At 40.0% G+C, this 16,557-nt stretch overlaps 1 protein-coding gene across 6 annotated transcripts in view; it reads right to left on the bottom strand.

Annotated features, from left to right (window-relative positions):
• Positions 1-16,557, bottom strand: part of EDA (ectodysplasin A) — a 358,022-nt gene that overhangs the window by 16,114 nt on the left and 325,351 nt on the right. The gene's annotated exons all lie outside the window — the stretch shown is intronic.

The following is a 16,557-nucleotide window of genomic DNA, read 5'->3' as shown; positions in this document are numbered from 1 at the left end:
CAGTGTGATCATAATACACTCATGTGGGGGCCACATGCACTGCCACTGTAATTTACCATACGTTAATGGACACTTTAAAAGGAGTGTTAATGATTTAACTGGCAGTGAAATCACACGCATTTTCTTGGGAATTACTTCTAAGGAAAACAACTCTAATCAGTTGAGGGCATTCTGAAAATCCAAAGCTTTTCTAACATAGTTAGGAGATAACCGATTCCCAGACACACACGATTTAGGCCTCTCCCAGATGGTTATTTCCCCCTCCTCAATCCTCTTCATTCTGTAGATGGATTTGACTTTCTTTATATACAATCTGTTCCATACTCCCCTGAAGACAACTGTTGAACAACATTAAACCCCTGTGAGTGCCTTCAGTATGTTACAGAAAGAATACTGAGCAGTTGTATATGATTTTATAGTTTATACAACTTATTTCAATCTATTATCTCATTTGATCCTTGCAAAAAGCCTGGGATGATGTCCACCTATGAGGGAGGGCCCTATTTGAGGTCAGTCAAGTCTCTAAACTGGAGCGCTGCCAGTGTGGCCATCAAAGCTTTCATATAGGTCCCTTGAGAAGCCAATGTCTGTGTAGACTTCCTTAGCAAAATCATTTCATGAGCCACAATACATATTATTATGCACAGGGGATGTTTTAGGCTGGGTTGAGCAACTTGTTGCACTTAAGGTCATAAATCTCCATTCTCCTCTCCTCTCTTCTCCTCTCCTCTCCTCCCTTTTTTTCTCTTTTTTTTTCTCCTGCAAGGCCTTGTCATCGTTCTTTGCTACCCATCCTATATGTTTTTGAACAACACTGAGAGTTCTTGAGAATGTACAAGGAGGTTCTGGCATGGAGGTAAAGCTACACAGATACTATTGGCTATGGGACAGCAGCTCAACCTGAGGCGGCCACCCACCTTGAACAAGAAAGCTGTTTGGGGAAGGATTTACACAGGAAGTGCCTAGCCCCTTTGGTCAGCTACTGGTCATCCACCTTAGGCTGAGAGAGTACTAAGATGACAGCTGTTGCAGTCACTCTGCCCTCATAGCCAAGGTGTGCTAGCCCTGGCCAAGTTTTTGACTATTTCAGTTGATTAAGAGTTGGTGGTGGTATTATATCAGACTTCAAAGCAAGCTTTGGGGAAATCAGACCTTCAACAGTGAAGTGATCTTTATTGAACACTCCCATGGAAGGTAGTAAATAACGAAATGCAACTCTGTGCTCAAAGAACTTGCAGTTCTTTGGACAGAAAAATACTATACGGGATTTTTCAGGAATTATACTGGCTAGTTGAGGAAAAATAAAACTTCCTGGAGAAAATTTTGAGTTAAATCCACAAGTGAAAAGAGGGAAAGAAATATATATATATTTAATTTTGGAAACTTCTACAATTTTTATACCACATATACCTACTCATTTCACATACATAAATGCATGGCATGCATACCTGCATAAAAGAGGAGTAAATTACAGTACCCACTAATATCCACTAGTAACATATTTGTGGATATGTAAAAAATTTTCTAGGCATATAATCACAAAATGGGATCAAATTAAAGATGTTGTTTGATACCCTTTTCAAACGACAACTGCATTTCTACACTGTCATTGTTAATATGGATGCACTAGCATTTAGTTAATCATCCTTGATGGATGTTTAAGTTGTTTCCAATTTTTCATTATTTTTCATTAAAATTCTCTAGTTATGCTTTTACATATATGCATTTTATACACTTGTTTAAAGACTTTTTAAGGATGTATCACTAGCGATGTACTAGTACTATTGGGTCTAAGGGTGTGAAAAGTTTTCCTTAGATGTGGTTAAACCTAATAATCTTTTCTCATATGCTGACTGCCTTCACTGTCATGCTTTGTTAGGCTCACCGTAATGTATTGTTATATAGGTGACTATTTATATTTCTTCTAGTTTTTGGTTGTTTCATTTTTATGTTTAAGTCCATTATTTGGTAAATATTTTGGTATGCAGTGTGAGGTAAGGAGCTACCTCAGTTTTTGCTTCCCTCCACCCCCAGATGGCCATGGCTGGAAGAAACAGGGAGTCGGAGTTCTTTCTTCTATTTCATCTTGGGTCATAGATCAGAGAGCTTCTGTTTAGTAGACCTTTGGCATAGTCTTTGAAAAAAAATGAGGATGCAAAAATTTACACAAGATTGTCATTAGACTGCATTGCATTTCCCACAAGTGCTAATGAGTACATCATCTCAGCAGTATAAGGGTTTTGTCATTGTTCTAACAGAGCCCACTATGGCCAGTAAATTATTCTTATGATTTTCAACATGGGCTGCTAAGCCCTGGCTCTATATCTGTAATGCCCATTGCTTTGCTTGAGGCCATTGTGGTTGCCAGGTTCTAGAGAGAAAATGCCAGGGAACCAGAGCTATTCTGCACTAGATGTATCCTCACAAGAACAGGATCTCCCATTGAGAACTATAACCTTTAAGATATATTGCTTTATTTTCTCTATGTTTTAGAACATTATTCATACTTACTCAGACACATATCTGTTTCTACAGTAACAAGCTACATTTCTTTATTTTAAAGATTTATTTATTTATTTGAAAGGCAGAGTTACAGAGAGAGAGGAAGATCTTCCATCTGCTGATTCACTCCCCAAATGGCTGCAATGACCAGACCTGGGCCAGACAGGAGCTTCTTCTGGGTCTCCCACGAGGGTGCAGTGGCCCAAGCACTTGCATCATCTTCTGCTGCTTTTCCAGGTGCATTAGCACAGAGCTGGATCGGAGTGGAGCAGCTGGAATTTGAACTGGTGCCCATATGGGATGCCGGCACCACAGACAGTGGTTTTACCCGCTATGCCACAGTGCCAACCCCAACAAGCTACATTTTTTTTTTTGACAGGCAGAGTGGACAGTGAGAGAGAGAGAGAAAGGTCTTCCTTTGCCGTTGGTTCACCCTCCAATGGCCGCCACACCATGGGGTGCAGGGCCCAAGTACTCAGGCCATCCTCCACTGCACTCCCTGGCCACAGCAGAGAGCTGGCTTGGAAGAGGGGCAACCGGGACAGAATCCGGCGCCCCGACCGGGACTAGAACCCGGTGTGCCTGCGCCGCAGGGCGGAGGATTAGTCTAGTGAGCCGCGGCGCCGGCTGAGCTACATTTCTATGTCACTCTAATCCTCCGTATTTGTAATTATGCTTGCTGCAGGCAAAAGTTACAAATGCATCAGAGTAGGACAGATAGCTGTGCAGTAACTGGGATTGCTTTGATAGAAGTAAAATTGAGACTGAACAGGTCTTAATGAATGCAAGTAGGCAGTTTATCTAAATGACCCTAGAAAAGGAGTCTGGCAATAGGATCAGGGCCCTGCAGCCAGCAGCAGGCCTAGTCAGATTCTAGTCCTGACTCAACCACAAAATGACCATAAGGCAAGTGACTTTTCTTCTGATTCCTTATCTGCTATGTTATGGAACATTATATAATTTGTCTCTATTCAAAGTCTAGGGCTCTGATGAGGATCAGTGATACAAAACCAGCTAGAAATCTGTGTGTCCAGTGAAATTATCCTTCAAAAATGAAGAGAAATAAAGACTTTCTTAGACATACAGAAATTGAAGAAATATGTTGTTAATAGTCCTGCCATGCAAGAAATGCTAGCAGAAGTTCTTCAGAGACAAGGAAAATGATACAGGTCAGAAACTTGAATCTACATAAAGAAAGGAAGTGTGTTAGAGAATGAATAAATGGAGAATATTTTATTTATTCTTAATTGATTTAAGAGAATCTTTTATTCAAAACAATAATAGCTGTGATTATAGCTTCTAAATATGTGAAGCCACTGACAGCAATTTTATAAGGGATAGGAGGGATGAACTGGGAATACTCTGCTATAACTTACCTGCGCTACCTGAGGTGGTGTAGTTTTATCTGGATGTGGACTCTGACCTGTTGCAAATGTATACTTACACTATTTTTAAAAAAAAGTTTAATTTTTTATACTTAAAAAATTTTAAAAATGTGTAATTGATATGTTAAGAGAGCAGAGAGACCAATACTGTCGTTCAGCAGGTTAAAGCTGCCACCTGCAGCACTGGCATCCCAAATGAGCACCAGTTCAGGTCCCAGTTGCTCCACTTCCAATCCAGCTCCCTGCTAACAAGCCTGGGAAAGCACAGTAGGATGGCCCAAGTGCTTGGGCCTCTGCATCCATGTGGGAGACACAGATGAACTCCTGCGCCTGGCTTCGGCCATTTGCTATGGCCATTTGGGGAGTGAACCAGTGGATGGAAGATCTCTCTCTCTCTCACTCTGTCTTTCCTTCTCTCTATGTAATTCTGCCTCTCAAATAAATAGTCTTAAAAAAAGAAAGAGCAAACAGAATAATATAAAATACTCAATTAGAACTACAGAAGGCAGAAAAAGAACGGAAGCAAAGAAAAGAAACAGGGGCCAGCATTATGGCATAATGGGTTAAGCCTCCACTTGCAATGCTGGAATCCTATATGGGTGCTGGTTTGTGTCCCAGCTGCTCCACTTCCAATGCAGCTCTCTGCTAATGCTGCTGCTAGAGCAATGGAGGATGGCCCAAATCCTTGGGTCCCTACACCCACATGGGAGATCTGGATGAATCTCCTGGCTCCTGGTTTTGGCCTGGTCCATTCCTGGCCACTGTGGCTCTCTGGGGAGTGAATCAGCAGATGAATGATTTTTCTTTCTCTTTTTCGCCCTCTCTCACTGTAACTCTGACTTTCAAATAAATAAACTTAAAAAAAAAACTTTCATCAAATTAGAAACCAAAGGACACTTCCTCAATCTGACAAAGAATGTCTGAAAAAGAGCCTACAGCTAACATCATTAGATGTTTTCCTCAAGGATTGGAAACAAGACAAAGGTAACGCCTTTCACTCTTCCTATTCCATACCTTACCAGAAGTCCTAGCTAATGCCATAGGCAAAAAAAAAAAAAAAAAAAAAAAAAAAATTTAAAGGAAGACATAAAACTGTTTTTTACAGATGACATGGTCATTGCTATGGTCTGAATATGGTTTGTGTCTCCAAACCCACAAAGGAGTTTAATGCCCAAAGTTATAATGTTAATGGTAGTAAGAGGGTGGAAACTAAATGCAAGTGAAATGAGGTGGGGCCTTTAGACAGTGATTCAGCTTAGACAAGGTGATTATGATGTAGCTTCCATGATTGAATCCTGGTGGCTTCATAAGAAGACGGACAGAGGGACCAGACACAGACAGACATGCGATTTTGCCATTGGCATATGCCATGAGGTGCTGCAACCAAAGGTAGCTCCTGTAAGAGCCTGTGTTATACTGTTTGTATTTTCAGCCTTCAAAACTATAAGCTAAATAAACATCTTTTCCTTATAAAGTTAGCCTTCCTCAGGAATTTTATTACAGTAAGGCAAAACTGACTAACACAATTGTCTATGTAGAAAATCTCAAAGAATTGACAAAATTCCTGGAACTAAGTAAGAATTATGGTATCAGGGGCCCAGTGCTGTGGTGTAGTAGGCTAAGCCTCCTCCTGCAGCGATGGCATCCTATGTGGGTATCTGTTCATGTCCTGGCTGCTGCTCTTCCAATCCAGCTCTCTGCTTAAGGCCTGAGAAAGCAGTAGAAGATTTCCCAAGTGCTTGGGCCCCTGCACCCACGTGGTTGACTCGGAAGAGGCTCCTGGCTCCTGGTTTCAGATTGGCTCAGCTCCAGCCATTGTGGCCATTTGGGGAGTGAACCAGCGGATTGAAGACCTCTCTCTCTTTCTCTCTCTCTCTAACTCTGCTTCTCAAATAAATAAATAAAATTTTAAAAAAGAATTATAGTATCAACTTAAATATAGCATTCAATTGATTTCCTATATACCATCAATGAACAATTAAAATAAAAAACATCACTATATAACTCTGATGAAAGAAAATAAAGATCTAAATAACTGGAAGAATATTCCATGTTCATGGATAGGAAAACTCAGTATTGTTAGGATATCATTTCTTCCCAACTTGGTCTATATATTTAATGCAATTTCAGTCAAAATCCCAGCAAGTTACTTTGTGGATATTGTGGATATCAATAAACTGATTCTAAAGTTTATAAACAAAACTCCTCCCCATTCCCAAGGAAAAAAACAGAATAGGTAACACAGTATTGATGAACAAGGACAAAGTTGGAGTATTGACACTGATTGATTTAAGACTTACTATTAAGGTATAGTAATCAAGGCAGTGTGGGTTTGGCAAAATAATAGACACAGATTAACGGAACAGAATACAGTGCCTCGAAATAGACCTATAGAGAGTCAACAGATCGTTGGCATAGGAACAAAAGCAACTCAATAGAGAAAAGGTAGTTTTTTTTTTTCCAACAGATGGTGCTGAAATGACTGGATAGTCACATGCAAAAACAAACAAACAAATCTAGACACAGATCTTACTGTACCTTTCACAATAATTAACTCAACATGAATCATAGACTTAAATGAAAAACACAAAATTATAAAACTCCTAGAAGTTAACACAGGAGAACTCTAGGTGACCTTGGGTTTGGCAATGAACTTTTAAGTGTTTATTTTTCTGATACTTGAAAGGTAGAGCTATATAGAGACAAGAGAAAGAGAAAGAGAAAGATTTGGCTGGTTCACTCCCCAAGTGCTTGCTACAGGCACAGCTGGGCTAGGCTGAAGCCAGGAGCTGGGAACTCCATCTGAGTCTCCCACGTGGGTGGCAGAGGCCCAAGCACTTGAAGCATCCTCTGCTTCTTGAAATGCATTAGCAGGAAGCTGGGTTGGAGGTGGAATAGCTCAGACTCAAACTGACACCTTGACATGGAATGTGGGTGTGCCAAGCAGTGGCTTAACCTGCTGTACCACAATGCTCACCCCAGTGAAGATTTTTTAAATAGAACACCAAAAGCACAATTCATGAAAAAAAATTGATAAGCTGGACTTCATTAAAATGAAAAACTTCTGTTCTAAGAAAGTCACTGTTTAGTGAATGAAAAGGCAAGCCACAGACAGGGCAAAGTATTTTCAAAACATATATTTGATAAAGGACTTTTATAAAAATTACATAAAGAACTCTTAAAACGCAATAACAAGAAAACAAATAATCCAAATAATAAATGGGTAAGGATCTGAAAAGAAAATTCTGTGTGTGGGGGGGTATCTAAATGAAAACAATGGCCAAAAGATCTGAAAAGATATCTCACAAAACAAGATGTGTAGATAGCAAATAAGCATATAAAGAGATGCTCATTACCATTTGTCATGAGGGAACTGCAATTTTAAATAAGGAGATGGCACTATGCACCTCTTAGAATGGCTAAAATCTAAAACACTGACAATACTAAATACTGAAGTGGATATGGAGCAACAGAAACATATTTATTGCTAATGGGCATGCAAAATGGTACAGTCACTTTGGAAAGACAGTTTGGTGGTTTCTTACAAAGCTGAAACGTGGTCTTACCACACAATCCGGAAATCACACTCAGAAGCGTTTACTAAAATTTGCTGAAAACTTATATCCACATGAATACTTGCATACAAATGTCTATAGCATAATTGCCAAAAATCAGAAACAACAAAGATGTCATTTAATAAGTGAATAGATAAACACATTGTGGTACAGTCCTACAATGGAATATTATTCAGCAGTATGAAGAAATGAACTACCAAGCCACATAAAGATACTGAGGAACCTTAAGTGCATGTTGCTAAGTGAAAGAAGCTAGTCTGAAATGACTATATACTGTGTAATTCCAACCATATGACATTCTGGAAGAGGCAAACTATAGAGACTGTAAAAAGATCAGTGGTTGCCAAGGGTGGGAAGAGAAGGAGTATACGGGAACTCTCTATTTCTGCTCAATTTTCCTGTAAACCAAAACTGCTCTAAAAAATAGCCTATAATTACACAAATGAATTTATAAAACAGCCACCAATTTAAAAGCAATACTGTACTGCATGCAGTTCAAGGCTCTCTAAGGCCTGGATCCATGTGGACTGCACCCCATTTCACAATACCACTTGCCTCTGTACCTTTCATGTCATTCCTTCTGCCTGTATTGCCCTTTTCCCGTCCCACTTTCTCTCACTGCCTACTCATCCTTTAAGACTAATCTCATACTCCAATTCCTCTGTGTTCCACAGTACACTGTTGCACTTAGCAAATTGTAATTTTCTGATTATGTGATTTTTCTACCTATTAGTTTTTAACTCCTTGAGGGCAAGGGTCATGCATTATTCATCTCTGTATCTCCAGCTCCTAAAGCATTTCTTTTATAGGAGGTACTCAACAGTGTCTGTTGAATGAACAAATTAAAGACTGAAGGAAGCGTTAAACCTGGGATGTAAATGAAGATTCTTCTGACTGCAAGCTCATTGTACCTTCTACTGAATCATAAACATGATAAGAATATTAATAATGGTCTCACAACCCACAGATTTGTAAAATGGGCATAATTCTATCAACTTAAGTTAAATTGATGTGCATAAAGTAGGTACTCAAGAAATGTTAATTTATTCTTTTAAATTTTTTATTTATTTGAAAGGCAGAGTTACACACAGAGAAAGGAGAGAGAGAGAGAGAGAGAGAGAGAGAGAGAGAGAGGTCTTCCATCTGCTGGTCCACTGCAACAGCAAATGGCTGCAAAAGCCAGAGCTGGGCCAGTCTGAAGCCAGGAGCCAGGAGGAGGAGCTTCTTCTGGGTCTCCCACGCGGGTGCAGGGGACCAAGGACTTGGGCCTTCTTCTGCTGCTTTCCAAGGCCATTAGCAGGGAACTGGATTGGAAGTGGAGTGGAACCTGAACTGGTGCCCATATGGGATGCCAGCATTGCAGGAGGTGGCTTAATCTGCCCTCCCTCTCTTCCTTCCTTCTTTTTGCATTTTATGCCTCTCTCCCTTTAGGTAGAAAGCAACATCAGAGAACTGAACACAGCCAACATTTCTGTAGTACTAGTCAGTAAAGGAATACAGAGGCAAGTAAAGGCAATGGCTGGCAGAAGGAGAGGTAAAGGACAATAAATTTTTATTTAGAAAAAGGAAAAATAACCTTGAACATAGCCTGTATCCTCAAATCTTGGCATCAGAAAAGTTTATTTCATGTTCTATCTCACATTGTTAGAACTATAAACATAGACTATGCGCAAATACGTGTGGCAAGCTCATATATTTGAAGAAGATGGAAGCCATTAGCTTCAAAGAAGAGTGAGAATCTTGAATGAGAACCACATGGAATACCCATGTTCAGAACTCAGATTACAGTTCCAACATCTGCTCTACGCATGACAAAAAGGCAAGAAAAGGTAGGGATGCGCAAGTTAATCACCACTGCACCCAATCCTAGCCCAATCTCAAGCATTTTGGATGAGAGAAGGTTCAAGTCTTCATCCAATGATTTCCTCTCTAATTCTTGCAGCAGGGGCCCATCCTGAGGCCTTTAGGTCCACAATTATGACTTAAGTTACGATCTGCTGTGAAAATTTTCTGGCTCAGTTCTGGCTTGCTCTGGGAAAGACTTAAAAATATTACTGTGGTTAAGACAGTACTAAAACTATCTTACCAACTGCTGGCATTTCAGAAGCTTACTGGTCCCTCAAAGTTCTGTGAAGTAAAGGTCTCTTCAGGTTGTTAATGTTCCTGAGATGACAAGCATGTGTTGTGGCTAAGGAAATATTCTGCAGCACTGAGTCTTTGGTCACTTACAGTGGTTAGGGTGAAAAGGATCATAAAGATGAATGGGAGGTCATGTGGTCTAGTGCAGCATTTTTTCACCATATTCTAAGAACTACCATGGTCCTGCCTGATATTAATGGATGCTCTTGGAAAAAAGTGTTCCTTGGTCAACAAGTTTGGAAAACACAAGGTTAAGGAAAATTAGATTTCTTCATTGAAGACTTCTCAGATCTTTTAATACGCTGATGGGAACTATGACTCTTCAAGAAGGGACCAGGAATTGCAGCATTATGCAAACTTACTTGATCATATAACCTTTTCTAAGAAATATCTGTCTCCTGGGGCCAGTGTTGTGGTGTAGTGGGTTAAGCTGCTGCTTGTGATGCTGGCATCCCATATTGGAGTGCTGGTTCAAGTTCTGGCTGTTCTACTCCCATCCAGCTCTCTGTTAATGCAGCTGGGAAAGCAATGGAAGATGGCCCAAGTACTTGGGCCCCTACCACCCACGTGGGAGACTTGGAAGGAGTTCCAGGCTCCTAATTTTGGCCTGGCTCAGCCCAGCCTATTGTTGTCATTTGGAGAGTCAACAGTGGATGGAAGATTTCTCTGTCTTTCCCTCTCTCTCTCTCTCTCTCTCTCTGTAACTCTGCCTTTCAAATAAATAAAATAAATATTTAAAAAAGAAATACCTATCTCTTGTTGAATTAATATTCTGTGATACATTGCTTGGGAAATATTGTGGTTGTAGTAAGAACATGGATTTTGTTATTCCTTCAGAATTTGATTTGAACTCTAGTTGTAATGTTCAATAGTTTTGTGTGACAAGTTACTTTACCTTGATGAATCTGTTTCTTCATTAACGAAAATTGAGACGATAATATCTACCTCCAAATGGATGTCAGGAAGATTAAGTGAGATAATGCACAGTACTTAACCCAATGCTGAGCACATATAGGCACTTAGTAGATAGTAGCTACAATCATCACATTCATTTTCATCAGCATAATTATCAAGCCACACACCCAATTGACAGGGATGCCAATATAGCTTCAAAATAGGTCTGGCCTGAGGACTCCCATGGTAGTATTTCTGATTGTATTGGGAACTGAGTGTAGGGAGAAGAGGCATGGACTAGTTGTCCAGTGATAGAGCTTTGTAACTTATTTGCGTCTGACCTTGGGCAAATCACTTTGCCTGTCTGCATTGCTTCTCTTCTACCAAATACAGGTATGGACTAGGTGACCTCTTACTCTAATATTTTATGAACCTAAAATCTAAAATGCTATATAAGAGATTTATAAATATATTGTCGAAGAAATCAGAAGTATAGGTTAAATCCAATTATAAAGGACAGTCCTGTATAACAAAGCTATTTTTATGTTCCAGCAGATGGCTGGCAGAAACAGTGTTTTGCCAATCTGGTTACAATGAACTCCGTATAGTGAATAATTCTGGATAACAATTGCTTTCCCTGGTCCTTGACCCTGTAATCGTCACTCTCTAACATTGCTCTAATCAGCTAAAGAACTTGATTATGTGTTGTTTACATTGTAGACACTGAGAGGGGAGATGAGCTAAGCTAAGCTAATCTATATAATTTCTAGCTGAGATGCTTATGTCCAATTTCATTATTTTACAGTTGAGAAAACAGGACAAGATAGGTTAAGTAACTTGTCAGGGGTCACACAGCTAGTAAGTGGCAGAGCTTTGATTGGATATTTGGACTAAATGATTCATCATTTCCAAACTTAGAGATGTCAATGCAATGTTAAATAAAACCAGAAACAATTATTATAGAAACTACTGTTTTATGCTTTCCAGTCTGGTGAGATGAGCATTTAGCACTACCCTTTATCCCTGCCTTCAAGCCCTCTTTCTAGGATGGCCCCTCTAATTCCAGAATGAATGAAGACACAGCTTAAAGCATAATAACCATTATTGCCATTGAACATCAGTTAGAGGTTTTTTGAAAGTCTAAATAAATTACATCCATTGATCCCTTTAGATACATGCACAATTCTTTCCACAAAGGCCTCTGATTAGTCATGTTTTTTTTTTATTATGAAATCATGTGGCCTTAAAAAAACTAGGTTAACAGAGATAGAAATCTTAACGTTATGAATATCAAAGGTTAGTTTTCAGGCCCTTGCTTTTCTCTATCCACACACTCTCTCCTGAGTACATTTCATTGCAGGACTTCAATGCCTATGGAGAATGATATTCCTGAAGTCACAGTCCATATCTCCAACTACTGTGACATTGCCAATTGAATGCATTCTGATACCTGGAACTCAACATGCCTCAGATTGATTTCATCTTCAAAGTTAGTGGTTCTCAAATCTGGCTATACATTGGAATCACCTGGGGAACTTCAACAACTTTCAATGCCTGCACCCTACTCTTGGGGCTTCTGATACAGTTGATCTGGGATAGGGCTTGGGCATAAGAAGTTTTAAAATGTCCCCAGGTGATTCTAATTTGCCACCAAGACTGAGAACCACTGCTTTAGCTCAAGTCCTGAGAGACAACTCCTTCATTTTTGTTGCTGGTAGCACCATTCCCTTTTCTTGGTTCAAAATCTGGGGTATTCAATCTTCAGATGTGGAGGCTCAATGAGACAGTAGAAACAAAAACAGTTTTGGAAAGCACGAATTGTTAAGAAAATTCAAGGAATTATTTTACACAGTATGCACATCAATCAAGTGGATTTTGCTTTCATAGTTGAGATGTGTTAAGTCATTAAACATGTTAAAGGTTACAGAGGCAATTCTTGTCCAGCAGAGCACAAGAGTCAGAAAGACTCTACCTTTGAGACATCATATAAATCATCAGAGCCACCCTATGTTTCTGTGAGCAGGTTAACTCCATCAACAGGTTGAAGGAGCCCAGAGGGCTGACATCATGTGCTGTTCCCAGAAGTAATACTGCCACCTTTGCAAAGGGTGGGTGGGTCCTCTGGCTCCCCTTTATTGGGAAGGAGTGCAGCCATGGCAGCTGGCTAGCCAAACCAAACTGTGGTTACGCTGAGAGCCACACATATGTAACATGGCTCTAGACTGGGACTCAGAGCAGTTCAAGATGGCCAGCTGTTGTGTTGTGACGCATGCTGTATGCCTTTAAACAGAGATGAGACTTATCCTGAGGCACACCGGGTTCTTCTTATGATGGGATAAACTGAGGATTTCTGACATTCAGTTTGTGTATACTCCAGTCTGTGCTGCTCATCACTTTGGTTTAGAAAGAGCCAATCCAATTTTTTTTTTCCAAGAAGGGCATACTTACTTGCATTCATCTGAGGTTATCATTTAATATATTTAGTGTTTATCTTGCCTTTTCTATTTTTAGTATTGCCACTACCATTCTCCATGCAGTATCTGTTTTAGTAACTGTGTGTTGGCCATCCTCTACACATTGTACTCAGCAGAACTTCATTCCAGTAAATACCTTTCCCCTGGCAGGGAGATTGGACACATAATTGGAAGCCACCAGTGGAAAAGGCATGGTCTTTGAAGTCACAGAATTGGATTCAAGTCGCAGCTGCACCACTTACTATGTGCTGTATGACTTTGGGCAAATTGCTTCATCTCTCTGGGTTAATGCATCCTTGCTTGTAAGATGGGGATTCTATTACCTACCTCACAGAGTTGGTAAAAGGATTATACAAAATAACCTGAAAGCATGTATAAGATATTCTCTAGGCACTCTATAAATACAAGGTCATCCTTTGTGAAATTCCATAACTATACAAACTTCTTTCATCCCAAACCTAGGCAAACAGAAAGGTGAAGTAGCCAAGACTTTTTTTGTCTAATATGAATTGCTATTTCAGAATGATGATCCCAAGGCACAGAAAGATTCTGAAATAGCCCTGAAGAATTTAACTGCCTGTAGAAAGTTTAGTTTTCAGTTAATTTTTTTTTGACAGGCAGAGTGGACAGTGAGAGAGAGGGAGACAGAGAGAAAGGTCTTCCTTTGCCGTTGGTTCACCCTCCAATGGCCGCTGTGGCCGGCACACCACGCTGATCCAAAGGCAGGAGCCAGGTGCTTTTCCTGGTCTCCCATGGGGTGCAGGGCCCAAGCACTTGGGCCATCCTCCACTGCACTCCCGGGCCACAGCAGAGAGCTGGCCTGGAAGAGGGGCAACCGGGACAGAATTCGGCGCCCTGACTGGGACTAGAACCCGGTGTGCCGGCGCCGCAGGCAGAGGATTAGCCTATTGAGCCGCGGCGCCGGCCTGTTTTCAGTTAATATTTTCAATTATATTCAATATATTCAACACATAAATGCTATTTGGATCAAAGATATCCTAGTACTACATCTGTACTATGGGAAATAGACAATATAAGACCTGACCACTTTGGTGAGCTCTATTTATAATATCTTTTTAATTAGTCTTCCTGGGTTTTACAGCTATAGGGTCACATCTGTAAATGATAGTCTATAGAACTACCAAACAAATTACCCAGTGGTTAATACCTATTCCAGTTTCTAGCCTCGTTGTATCGTGAACTTCAATATTATTGAATATTATTCAATATTATTGAGAACTTCAATAATAATGTTGAACATCATCAGCTGTAATGATCATCTTTGTCTTATTTGCAGTTTTGTCAGGAATATCTCTGATATATTTACCATTAAGTAAGTATGCTTTTATAAGGCCAAGATGTTTTTTACCATATGAAAGATTGTCCTCTTATTTCTAATTTACTAAGAATTATCAGAAAAAAGGTATTGAATCTTTGTCAAATATCTTTATGGCATGAGGTGAGTATATGATTTATATCCTTTGAGTTGATGATGCAATGTAACATTAAGAGATTTCTTGTTATTGAACCATCTTTGCATTCCTAGGACACACCCTACTTGGTCATGATGCATTGTATTTTAAATATATTGCAGGGTCTGATCTGTTAGTAGTTTATGTGCGACATCTTCAGTTTTCTTTTTGGTGATATTTTTGGAAGGGTTTGTTATCAATGGTATGTTAATTTCATAAAATAAAATGGGAAGCATTTTTCCCTTCCTATGTTTTCTTAACAGTTTGTAGAACATGGGAACTTTTTGTTCTATAATATCCCTTTTTCAAAGATTTATTTATTTGAAATGCAGAAAGAGAGAGAGAGAGAGAGCGAGATCTTCCATTTCCTGGTTCACTTCCCCAAATGTCTGCAACAATTGTTGGGGCTGGGCCAGGGCAAAGTTAGGAGCCAGGAACTCCATCTGGGTCTCCCACATGGATGGCACGAAGGCAAGTACTTGGGTCATCATGTACTGCCTCCCATGCACATTAGCAGGAAACTGGATTAGAATGAAGGATCAGGGTCGGCTTCATGGCTCAGTGGATTAAGCTGATGCCTGGCAACCCATATCAGAGGGCCAGTTCAAGTCCCAAGTGCCCTGCTTCCCATCTAGCTCCCTGTTGATGGGTTTGGGAAACAGTGGAAGACAACCCAAGTACTTGAGTCCCTGCCATCTACGTGGAAGACCCGGATGAAGTTCCTGCTTCCTGGCTTCAACCTGGTTCAGCTCTGGGTTGTAGCCATTTGGGAAGTGAATCAGAGGACAGACAATCTCTGTGTCTCTCCCTCTCTTTCTGGGTCAATCTCCCTTTCAAATAAATAGAATACATCTTTCAAAAAGTGGAGGAGCCAGGATTCATTCTCAGGCACTGGTATATAGAATGCAAGTGTCCCAAGCAGTGACTTAAACCCCTGCACCACAAATATCATCAGTGGATGTTTTTCTCCTTGGTAGAAAAAATGTTTAGTAGTCTTCCTTTAAAAATAATACTGCTACTTTTAGTTTGAGAAACCTTCTTGAGGGAAAACTGATATATGACCTCAGTTTTCTTTCTCTCTCTCTCTCTCTCTCTCTCTCTTTTTTTAACAATTCAGCCTGCCTTGCTAATATTTATCTTCTTATTTGTTTTCCATGTACTTTCATTTAAGGCATCAATGTCATTGCCTCCAGACATATCAGAAGTGGGAAGGATGAAAGATGAGGGTGTGGAAGAAGGGGAGAGGATGAACAGGTTCAAAGAGATAAGAAACAAGACCTGGGAGGTTAGCTTCAGGAAGCTTTTATGGTGAGGATGAAGTTTAAAGAGCTCCTTGGAAGAGGGCTGGTTGCTGACTGCGGTGACTAATGTAGGAGTTGGGGAAGGAAATATAATTTCAGTATTTATCATTACCAATTAATATTTACAGAATTATTGGCATGTCTTCATTTTTAATGCACAGCTGTAACTGAAACAGACCTCTTATGGGAATGCAGTGATTAAACTTACAAATTGCAGGTATTGAGCTCAGATGGTAAGTACCTTATTATATTTCCTTACGATTCTGTTTATGGAAAAGTCTTTGCTTTCTGTCTTTAGGAAATTGGCTCTTGTTTTTTCTTTCTTGCACAGTGCTCACTTTCTGCATTGACACAAGTGGAAGTGAGAAGAACAATAGAACGTGTGGGCTGTGACTGAAAGGCCCGGTGATATGGTGTCTGCAAGTGTAGGATGTCCTGAAGCTTAGTTCTACCTAATAATTTGAGAAGTCAGTGTTGAGGAACTAACCTATATCTAATTTTTTTAAAGGAACAGTGATAATGTGGAAAGCCTATCCTCCTGAAAAAGTTTGGATGGGCTTCAAAGTGCATCCTGCTAATTGGTCCACTCTTTCTCTCGAACTTTTCCTTGTCTAGCAATGTTCTCACTTGTCCAACTTGCTGGGAGCATCTGGGTCAGTGACCTTCTTTAGGTGCTTCAGTTTATTTCCTCTAAGCTCTAGAGCTGTTATAAAAAGTCTGGCTGAAATCTAGGCTGTAATTCAGTGGGGTCTAATACCGAGCTTAGTTTCAGCATCCAGAAAAATCCCACGTTTTACTCATCTATACAAACAACT

The sequence above is a fragment of the Oryctolagus cuniculus genome, chromosome X, assembly GCF_964237555.1.
Source record: "Oryctolagus cuniculus chromosome X, mOryCun1.1, whole genome shotgun sequence".
NCBI lineage: Eukaryota > Metazoa > Chordata > Mammalia > Lagomorpha > Leporidae > Oryctolagus > Oryctolagus cuniculus.
This window is presented reverse-complemented; position numbering and strand designations above follow the sequence as displayed.